An 8,704-nucleotide genomic window follows, 5' to 3' on the forward strand; every position below is an offset into this window, starting at 1 on the left:
AGCTTGAAAATTACAATGGTGAATAAGCAGTGTTTTGACTCTACCACTTTGAGTAAATTGGGGATATGAGAAAAAATGTAGCCATATTGGAAAGAGTGCCAAGGAAGCAGTTTTATCAAGGGGGAAACAAGTTTCAGTGAGTGTCAGAAAATAGCAGCAGTGAGAAAGGAATTATTTTAAGATGAAAGGAAGTTTGTTAGTTTTGAAGCAGGCTTTGTAGTGGTCATAATGGGTGATGCACGCAGATCTGAGCAAGATATGGTTGAGGGAAAATCCCAGGGATAAAGTTGAGGTGAATAAGTGAGTTAGTTTTGTTCCGGGGTGACAGGGAAAGATTAAGATTCACTTGTATGGGGAAAGTATAAGTGGAAGGTGGGATGCTAAGCACCAAGGAATGAATATAAGCAGAGTATCCTAGATGGGGAGAAATGAATTGAAGGAAATAAGTGATTACATGTTGAACAGTTATTGTTTAAATCCTGATGTATATATGCATGTGTATTCACACATATGTATGCATGCATGTTTGTATAAACATATGTATGTGTTTACAAATCTGCATGCATGTTCATGTCTTGGAAAGACATTACAAATGGGCAACAACTTGGTTTTGGGAAGAAATGGGATGAATTTCCTTCAGAACAATGGACTCCTTTGATTATTCCAAACTTTTTCCAGAAATGAAGGCAGTTATTTTTAACTGGGATCTTTACATTCTCTGAAGAATTAAACATTATGATTACTCAGAGGGCAACAGAAAAGTAAATGGCTACTGTAAGCAGGCTACAATATATAACAAGAAATTATGGAGAGCAAGAAAGTGTAAAGAATATCATCAAATAAATACATGTATTCACGATCTTGGCCACCATTAGGAACATTATTTAATTGAGGCTTCAGTTACATTTGTAGAGGGAAGACAGGGTATATAGCAAAGGAGTTAGTTTAAAGATGAGTAGGAGGAAGTAGACATAACCATTAATATAGAATCACTTTACAGTAATAACTTTTAATTTAGGAGAAATTATTTTAATGTAAATAAGTAAAATAACAAATCATGAATATTATTAGAATGTGAATATGTATAAGAATCAAAGTCCTATAAAGCTTATAGCAGAAAAAAATTTATGCCAGTTTTTCTTTTCACTTATCCGAATAAAAATGTCAAATTGATATAATTAGATGCAGAAGATTTGTTCCATTGTTGTTACAGACAACACAGAAGATGGTGGAGTAGAAGGACCGGTAGAAGCACCCCTCTATAGCCCATAAAATACATGTAAAAATGACTCTAAACAAATTCTAGAGCAGCTGAAGCCACAAAATGACAGAGTCAAAGGCATCCTGAAAGGATGACCAAAAAGGTCTATCGTACCAGGTACTGAGCAGATCCCAGCCTTTGCCTCATGAATTGGCACTAACAGCACCAGAACAAGCCTTAGGGGGCAGAATCCCCAGCAAAAGCTGTTGTTCTCAGATTGATTAACCTACAGATTTAAAGGTCAGTGTAAAAGCTCTTTCACCTGGGTGAGAAGGGAATGCAACCTGGCCCTATAGGAGCAGCCACTGTAGTGGCAGTGTCCATTTTTGGAGCCTGGGGGTCTTTCACTTAAAGACCCTGGGGGAATTAAGCCACGATCTGGATCTCAACCTTGCATGCCTCTCCTGGGTTGAGGAAGAGTGGTGGCAGTGAAACTGGGGGTGGCTCTGGAGAGGGAACCCTACTTTCAGATCCTGGGCAGAACAGAATGCTTGTGGTTGTTCCGAGATGAGATCACAGGCCAGCTGAGCAGGAAACTACTCTTCCTTGATTGTGACACCTTGGAGGGACTGAGAACTTACAGGTCCCCAGAGTATACCTTCCTCTTGACAAAGGACTCAAAAGTGAAGTAACTGGCTGGGAAAATGCCCAAAAAAGGGGAAAAAATAAGCCTATAGAAGGTTACTTTCTTGGTGGACAGGTATTTTCTTATATCCTTTCAGATGAGGAAGAACAATGCATACCATCAGAGGAAGACCTAAAAATCAAGGCTTCTGCATTCAAAACCTACAAAATAAGTATGAAGTGGTCTCAGGTGATGGAAGAGCTCAAAAAGGATTTTGAAAATCAAGTAAGAGAAGTGGAGGAAAAATTGGAAAGAGAAATGAGAGTGATGCAAGAAAATCATGAAAAACAGGTTAACAACTTGCTAAAGGAGACTCAAAAAATGCTGAAGAAATAAACACCTTTAAAATCAGGCTAATTCAATTGGCAAAAGATGTCCCAAAAGTCAAAGAGCAGAAGAATGTTTTAAAAAGCAGAATTAGCCAAATGGAAAAGGAAGTTCAAAAGCTCACTGAAGAAATAGTTCTTTAAAAATTAGAATGGAGCAGATGGAAGCTAATGACTTCATGAGAAACCAAGAAATTACAAAACAAAACCAAAAGAATGAAAAAATAGAAGATAATGTGAAATACCTCATTGGATAAACAACTGACCTGGAAAATATATCCAGGAGAGACAATTTAAAAATTATGGGATTACCTGAAAGTCATGGTCATAAAAAGGGCCTAGACATCATCTTTCATAGAATTATCAAGGAAAATTTCCCTGATAATCTAAAACAAGAAGGTAAAAAATATTGAAATAATCCACCCATCACCTTCTGAAAGAGATCCAAAAAGAGAAAATCCTAGGTATATTGCAGCCAAATTCCAGAGTTCTCAGGTCAAGGAGAAAATATTGCAAGCAGTTACAAAGAAACAATTAGAGTATTGTGAAAACATAATCAGAGTAACATAGGATCTGAGAGCTTTTACATTAAAGGATGGAAGGGCTTGGAATATGATATTCCAGAAGTAAAAAGAACTGGGAATAAAACCAAGAATCACCTACCCAGCAAAAGTGAATATAGTACTTCAGGGGAAACAAATGGTCATTGAATGAAATAGAGGATTTTTTCAAGCACAAGAATCAAGACAAGCTTGAAAAGGAAGGAGAAGCCATAAGGGACTTACTAAAGTTGAACTGTTTATATTCCTGCATGGAAATATAATATTTGTAACTCGACACTTTTCTCAGTATTTGGGTAGCTGGAAGGATTATTCACACACACACATATGTGTATACAGAGAGCACAGGGAGAGTTGAATAGGAAGAGATATCTCGAAAAATAAAATTAATGGGTAAGAGAGGAATATATTCAGAGGAGAAAGGGAGAAATGGAGTGGGGCAGGTTATCTCTCATGAAAGAGGCAAGAGAAAGCTTTTTCAATGGAGGAGAAAAGGGGGGAGTTGAGAGAGGAAAAGTGCAGCTTACTCTTATTACATTTGGCTTAAGGAGGGAATACTGCCCACTCAATTTGGTATGAAAACCTATTTCACACTACAGAAAAGCAGGGGAGAAGGGGATAAGTGGAGTGGGAGATGATAGAAGGAAGGGCAAATGGGAGGAGGGAGTAATTAGAAGTAAACACTTTTCAGGAGGCACAAGGTCAAAAGAGTCAATAGAATAAATGGAGGGCAGGATAAAATGGAGGGAAATAAAGTTAATCTTACACAACATGTCTATTATAGAAATCTTTTGAAAAACAACACATATGTAGTCTATATTGAATTGCTTGCCTTCTTAGTGGGGATGAGTGGGGATGGAGGAAGGGAGAAAAGTTGGAACTCAAAGTTTTGGGAACGAATATTGAGAATTCTTTTTCCATGCAACTGGGAAATAAGAAATACAGGCAATGGGGTATAGAAATCTATCTTGCCCTACAAGAAAAAAGAGAAAATGAGAAGAAGAGAATGAAGGGGTGTGAGAAAAGGGAGGGCAGATTGGGGGAATGGGTAATCAGAATGTTAGGCGTTTTGGGGTGGGGGGAGGGGAAAGATGGGGAGAAAATTTGGAACTTGAAATTTTGTAGAAATGAATGTTAAAAACTAAAAATAAATACATGTACATTAAAATAAAGACAACATGGTATTGAGGGGAAGTAAACACAAACAAACAAAAAATTAGTCTTATACTAGAAGAGGAGACCTCAAGTGAGAGCTTTGACATTTAATACTTGCCTTGCAACTTAAATTTCTTGATCCTCAGTTTCTTCATCTATTAAAAAAGAGAGAGATAATTATACTTTCCACCCCACAGTATATGTAAGGAAGGAACTTTGAAATTTCCAGTGTACTTTTGTAATGGTAATTTAAATGGGAAGATATTTCTCATTCAGTAATTCACCCATGTGACCTACTTAAAGCACATAGAAGCCTAAGTCATATGTAGTGGGAGGCTTGCTGAAGGAGTAGAACAGGAAGGATGAAGCAGAACTTCGAGGAAGTGAGTGTGAGTAGTTAGGGTGTGAGAGAGAGGACACAGGCAAGCAGATAGCTAAGCTCATGACAGTTTCTTTGTGGGAAGGTCCCAGCAGGGGGGAGGGAGGCTTGGCAATGACTTTGTCCCTGGCAGTGCTGATATATATTGACTTATTGGCTACTATGATGGATTTGGATTTCTAGTTTTGGGATTTTGCTCTCTGGTGTATGAATAAATGTTTTCCTTTTGCCTTCTTTACAGAGTTGGTTATACTTTGTGATTGAGAACAATGCCAGCATATTCATAGTCACTACCAGTGCTGTGGATATTGTCTTGGTGATACAACTATATAATTGCGAAATTTTTATTATTGACTACAACTACAGAAAGAGTTAGAGTCTCTACTATTGGCAATGTGACTAAATTGAAGGATAAAGTTTGCATTAATGTTCTGAATTGTTATGAAGCTAAAATTAATCAACTCTTAATTATACTTGAGATTGTTGGAAACAATGCAATTAATATGATGTTCAAGCAAGAATTAAAGACATTTATTTTAGTGTAGTTTTAAATTTTTCTATAATTATATACTTAAATATTTCTGCAAAAGGAAGATTAAAATGCTCAAAACTGAATTAGTGTGTAAGAATCTTGCTTTATCTTGTCATTCTTCAACATGAATTTAGGAATGAATGAATGAATGAATGAATGAATGAATGAATGAATGAATGAAAAATACATTATGAATGGCTTACCAATTCTCAGTTACTAAGTGCAAAATACTGAAATACAGGATGTAAATAAAAAAGTAAGATATTCCCTACTTTCAAAGTGGTCATGTACTAATAGAGAAATCTATACCTGTATTTGTATCTATATCTATACATATACATACACACATCTATTTGCATGTATTTGTATATACTTACATGCATATCTACCTACTTACCTACTTACATACATACATACATTCATATGCATATAGATAATCTTCCATCTAAAGTTAGGTTTTTAAGGATTCCTTTGTCCATGGGGTAAAGTAGAAAACCTCATAATAATATATGTCCTACAAGCTTATTTCCATTGATAAAATAACATCCATCCTAATAACAAACAATTTGACAGTTTTAAGACTTTAGTGACAAGAACTTTCTTTTTTAGATCTAGGTATGGCTCCTAAGGAGATAGGGGCTACAGTACTTGCAAAAACAGTTGTCAATTGACATTCTACTGTGGTTAATTTCCTAGACAATTGATTTGGAGGTTGATCTAAAAGCAAAGACTAGAGTCTCTGGGGATCGGCTAATTTTAGGACTTTGGGGTCCAGGACAATCTGCTTTGGGATTTGACAAGGACATGATGCTCAAAATTGTGGCAATGTTTTGATTCACTTCTCAGGCCATCTGTCAAATTTATTTCATACTTTCTTGCCTTATGACCTCCAAATTTAGAAGTATATAAATGGCATTTCTTTTAGGAAAGGCATTTGGCTTACTCATGAAATTAGTGAGTATGCAAATAATAGTAATAATATCCCTGTGTAGATAAAATGTGTAAATGAGAGGAATATATATATTTTCCTTATTCAAAGTACTTCTTTCTATATTGGTTTAGATCCAATTGGCCAAGAAGGTACAAGGACCAGGCCATGGACATAATAAAAATATTTGCTTGTTACTTTCACTCAATTTCAGCATCACAAAACTGAAGTTCTCCATCCAACAAATATATGCTTTTGGCCACAGCAGCTTAATAAGTGTGGGAAGACCATTACAAATCCATAACCATGACTACAGAAAGTAACTACTAATGGGTTAGTAGCATAAGCTGCATATATAAACTGTATATTTTTTTTCAGGGAAACAACTATGTATTTTTCTACTCAAAAAAATCTCTGATAGCAATTGTAAAAATTCCAGGACCCATTTTTCTTTCTAAGTGGAGGAAGACTAAACATAAACATTGGAATCCTTTCACCCTGTACTCACATATCAGTGACTGATTTAAGGAGAATAGGGAGTGAACTTGTGATTTTATTAAAATAGTGAATATGTTGATGCTAAAATTCACTTCACACATGGTGATAAGTAGCTGTTCTACATCTACATCTACTTTCCCTGAGTCTCCATGCAGATATATGTAAGAGGCTGAAAATAAAGTTAATTCTTCCTCTAATCTAAACCAGATTTCTATCCACTCTGTCTTAGCTATGTCTTGCCTATTTAGACCATAATCAAATTAATTATATGCCTCTCCTTTTAGGCAGTCCTTTCCATATGTTTCTTTCTCCATCCAGCATAGGGAAAAATTAAAAACTAAAAGATTATTAAAGAATGTAGTAGGAATAAACTTAACTAAATTGGGGCAAGAAGTTTCATTTGAAAACAAAACATGAGAACCACTAGTTGGCAAACCATTCAACTTCTCTGAGATTTTTCTCTGTTTCCTCAGCTGTAAAATGAGAGGTCTATACTCAGTGGTCTCTGTGGATCCTTCCAGCTCTCAAGTTTATATTATGAATACATCTTTCTTGTAGTTTGAAAAATACATATAGTATATTCCAATAGTAACCAAGGGCCATAGAAAAATTCCCAAGTGCTTATGTATTCTACTATAGGTTTCCCACATTGAGAAAAACCTTAATGGTTGGGGAGGTTTCTTTTGTCCAAATTTGATACTACTTTTTGTATATAAACTTATTTAAATTTGAACTATATTAATGTAGAGATAAATATTTTAATGCTTTACAATTAAATAGTTCTGTATGACTACTGATACATTAAAATACAACAAATACTAGCTTTTCATACTAACATGCAATAAATTGCATCAGTAATCTCAAAGAATGTATTTCCTAAAATATGAAGGGAAGATTAAATTGAAAGTGAGGTACGTATCTTGGATTTGTGAAGTTAATTTCAGAGGATGGAGAAGTACAGTAGCTCTCATACCGACTTCCCCATATTTAGCAGCAAATGCTCTCTAAATATATGATTAAGTAATAAATGTTATCATAAACCAAATAGACAGTGAAAGCAGAGTAATAAGAAATATTCAGATGAAACTTATTGGATGACACAGCATAACTAGCCAAATTTTAAGATGATGAACTAGGGCTAGAATGTAACTATCTGAGGATCCAGGACCAGTAATGAATTTTTATGTCTCTTTGCCCCTGCATCTTTGGAGGGTGGGCAATAAATGCATCTTCAGTCGTAGTAATCTTCAGAAGCAGTTTCTTTGGCAGCAGTGAAACTTTAGAAGAGTGTGATTTAAGGTTAAGTTTTTCTTAGTTAGGTGTAGATAAAGTGCATTACTACATTACTAACATAGTTTATCAGTGATGTTTTCAGTCTTGAGTGCTTGAAATCACCACTGTCCAGGAAATACATGGCTCAGTTCACACAGTATTTTTGAAATCGTAATAGATATTTTGGGCATCTGGACTTCCATATATATTAAATACATTTAGCAAACACACATCAGAAAGGGTTATCTAGACTAGGGAACTATAATGGGCAGTTTATTAGAATTAATCAAAGGATAACATAAATTCAGTAATCTTAGGTGATATCTATTAGGAGATGAAGTGAGATACAAGAGAAGGGGGAGCCTCCCTAGTGCAGCTGTTAATAACTGTACTGAAAATGAACCTGGAAGAAGCTAGTGATATAATAACTTTTCTTTCTACAAGGGAGTGTGGTGCAGTGAATTTGAGGTCAGGAAGACCTCAATGAACCAGGGTTAATTCAAAGCTTTGCTAAGATAATAATATCCGTATGATTTTAAGGAATCCTTTTAATCAATTTATTTCAGTCTCCTCACTTGTAATATGAAGGATTTGGATCCAGAGATATCTAAGTTCACTTATAGTTTTGAAAATATGACATCAAACTTTTCTTTTTCTTTTTTCCTTAGCATTATCTCAGGCCATCAACCTTTCTCAGCTTTCATTTTCTTCCATTCCCAATCTTGAACTCTACTTAATCTAACCAATTCAGCTACCATTTATAACAGTCCTTTACTCTCAAATCCCTTGTCCTGACCTAGCATCACTTTTTCAGATTCCAACCCTGCATGATTCTTACCATCTTGCCTCCACTTCTTTTTAACTATGCTGAGAAAATTGGACAATTATACTAACTGCAATCCACTCCCAATTTTATCATTCAATTTTACTTGGGCCCTCCCAACAAAAAGACAATCTTTTTTTTTCTTCTCCCTAATCAATCAGTTTCTTATTCTACTCCCCAAAGACACCTCCTGAAAACTTCTTTCTTTAAGCTTCCAGCCTAGCTCCTTATGCCAAAATTTTCAGAGGGTCTTTTTTCCCCCTAGAAAGGCCAATCCCTCTCTGCTTGTATCCATGAGCTGTTTTCTTTCCAAACTCTCTAGCAGATTATACTGACAAATTCACA

This window comes from Notamacropus eugenii, chromosome 4 (assembly GCF_028372415.1).
Source record: "Notamacropus eugenii isolate mMacEug1 chromosome 4, mMacEug1.pri_v2, whole genome shotgun sequence".
In the NCBI taxonomy this organism is placed as follows: Eukaryota; Metazoa; Chordata; class Mammalia; order Diprotodontia; family Macropodidae; genus Notamacropus; species Notamacropus eugenii.